Source organism: Hylaeus volcanicus, chromosome 9 (assembly GCF_026283585.1).
Source record: "Hylaeus volcanicus isolate JK05 chromosome 9, UHH_iyHylVolc1.0_haploid, whole genome shotgun sequence".
Classification (NCBI taxonomy): Eukaryota; Metazoa; Arthropoda; class Insecta; order Hymenoptera; family Colletidae; genus Hylaeus; species Hylaeus volcanicus.
The window spans coordinates 2,921,483-2,924,181 of NC_071984.1; the positions used below are offsets into that span (position 1 = coordinate 2,921,483).

Consider the following 2,699-nt stretch of genomic DNA (forward strand, 5'->3'; position numbering starts at 1 on the left):
TCCTTAGCGAAAATGTTGCCCGAGGCTTCGTTGAGGAGATATTAACGAAAAAGACTGACTAACCGGATCACGCGTATGACGGTGGAGCGACCAATCAGAGCGCTCGTATACCGTATACTCGCGCTCTGATTGGTCAACGTTTTTCCTCAATATCTCCTCAACGAAGCTTCAGACAATATTTTCGCTAAGGAAAAAGTTGTTTCAAATCACCTCCCGAACCACCTCTTTCAAGGTGTTATAGCATTTTTGCGACACCCTGTATATCCCCGTGGTCGTGTGTTCTCTTTCCCGTGCGCGATTGACGTCACAACACGACATCGCCGAGCGCATTAGCGTCATGAACGTTTACACACTACTTTACTTCGGCACGTTATCAATCCTTTTGGTTTACGACGGGGGCCCCCGGTATCTTGAAATCTGTCAGTCCTATCGAAGAAGGTCGGCCAGTCGGTTGTCGTTGCTCTCCCGTGTCGCGTGTGGCTGTTCGCCTTTCATCTCCCCGATCGCTCCTCGTCGTCGCGTTCTCGATCTTCGAAACGGTTTCGAGCTGCGACGATTCTCGTTCCCGTCGCCGTGGTGGCCTTGGGTTTATAAATATTTGTGTGCGCGAGCCGTCGCCTGCGAATTTCGACAATGCTCTAGACGGGCTTCCTGGGGTTCGTAAGTAGCGTTTCAGAGACTACTTTACACTCCGTCGTTTAGAGTGCGCTAGATGTGCCGGGCAAATCGCATTCGACCATTGGAAACTCGAGAAAATTTCACGAGAACGTTTTCGACCTCCTGGCTTCATTCGAAATGTAGAAAAGTGATCTGGGATGGATTACATATTACAGGGAATATATTTCAAACCAATAAATTTGAATAATAAATGTTCTGTGTAGTGAGGAATGGTTTAGGTTAGGTCTGTATAATAGAAATTGATTTTGGCGGCTGGGGTCCGACATACGACCACTAGGGGATAATTTATGATTTTTTAGTTTTTTTTTTTTTATAGCAACTCAACAAATTTGCATAATAAATGTTGTGTGTAGTAAAAAATGCTTTGGATTAGGTCTGTACAGTAAAAATTGATTTAGGCGGCTGGGACCCGACATACGACCGCTACGGGATAATTTATGATTTTTTTAGTTCTTTATACCAAATCAACAAATTTGAATAATAAATGGGCTGTATAGTGAAAAGTGGTTTAAGTTAAGTCTGTATAGCAAAAATTGTTTAGGCTAATTTACAATTTGGGCTAATTTTCAATTACACTAGGGTCTAATTTACAATATATATATATGGTGTTACAACATTTTTGGGACACCCTGTATAGCACTTGTAAATAAACAATTCCTAGTTGTAAAATTTAAGTGTAGGATTTGAATGTGAATTCAGGCCCTGCAAAATAGTTGAACTCGGCCCCGCAAAAGGTCACGCCGGCCCTGATTGGGATTATAACCTTCCTTCTTATCGACAGAGGGGGCGCCATCTTGTTCCTGCGCGCGGCGAGTGCGCAAAGTACTGGCGCCTCGCGTAAGCCTCGTATGACGTCACCGCTGTGACGTCATCCCCGGGTCGGTGGCGCGGCAGCCCCGGTGTACCATTGTGAAATATTTCGCTTTACAATTCAGATTCCCCAAGTTTTATTCAACGAGTAACGAATGAAAAGTAGTTTGTCGGCTCTTTGTTATTCGAGGCTTCGATAACGAAACGTCATTCCTCTCGTGCGTCATAAACGCTCGCGATGCTGGAATCTTCTGTTCCTTCGCTGAAATGTAAGCCTCGGTTATCTTAATTTTCCTGAAAGTTTGTTTGCCTGGTACTATCTCCTCGCTCGGATTTGTTTGCCAGTGACTTAGCAAACGTTTCCTCGTCTCGCTGTTCCTCCATCTCCACGTCGTTCGTTTCTCGTCATTCGACCGATCGCGCGCTGTCCTTTTCAAATAGTTCTGGGTTATTTTGTTTAAGTGCTCGAAGACTGTGCAACATTCGAACCGATAACGCGTATAAAAATACGACGATAAAGACGTCGAATTGTTCCCTGATAATTTATAGGAAATATCGAGGATCACAGGAGTGGGATCAAATAAATACATTATTGTTTATTCGGGGAATAAACAAAAATGTGTACAGAGAGATACCGAATTTTATAGCGATCGAGTCAGGTCGACGTCTTTCACATCCTCGAGGAGCTCTTATAATCGATTCAATTTCGATAATGCCATCGATATCTCGTCGCATTAATCTAGTTAGAAGTGTTGATTTCGGTCGATTACGGTTATCAGTCATTAACATACTTTCATAATCGTCTCGTATCGAATGGCCAGATAATCGAGCGCGAAATAATAGAAACGATCGTAATCCCTCGGTATATAAATCGTTATCTGTTCGCTTGCTGTACCAATCGTGCCACTTGAATAGTTTCTTTTTCGCGTGAATTCGCGCGACTGCAACTCACTGGACTCCCGGTGCCGACTTTTATCGAACAAACTCGCCAAACGATATCTCTGAAATCGTGATGTAATCGAGCAAGGGCACTCCAAGTAAATTAGATAAAAAACTAATGAGAATGCGAGGATTAATTTTTTTTACCAATTACGATTTTCACGCCTCCAAATTATATCGGTAGAATAGTTCTGTACCATGTGTGCAAAAATTCTTGCGATGTCGAACATAACCTAAAAAGCATCATCCTCTTGAAAATGTTTCTCTTTTCA

General features: G+C 42.9%; 1 protein-coding gene across 1 annotated transcript in view; it reads left to right on the forward strand.

The window, feature by feature from the left end:
* Positions 1-398: 398 nt before the first annotated feature.
* LOC128881812 (plasma membrane calcium-transporting ATPase 3) overlaps positions 399-2,699 on the forward strand; it is a 74,199-nt gene continuing 71,898 nt past the window's right edge. Inside the window, exon 1 of the mRNA XM_054133147.1 lies at positions 399-660. The gene's annotated coding sequence lies outside the window, so the exon portion shown is untranslated. The remainder of the gene's footprint in view (positions 661-2,699) is intronic.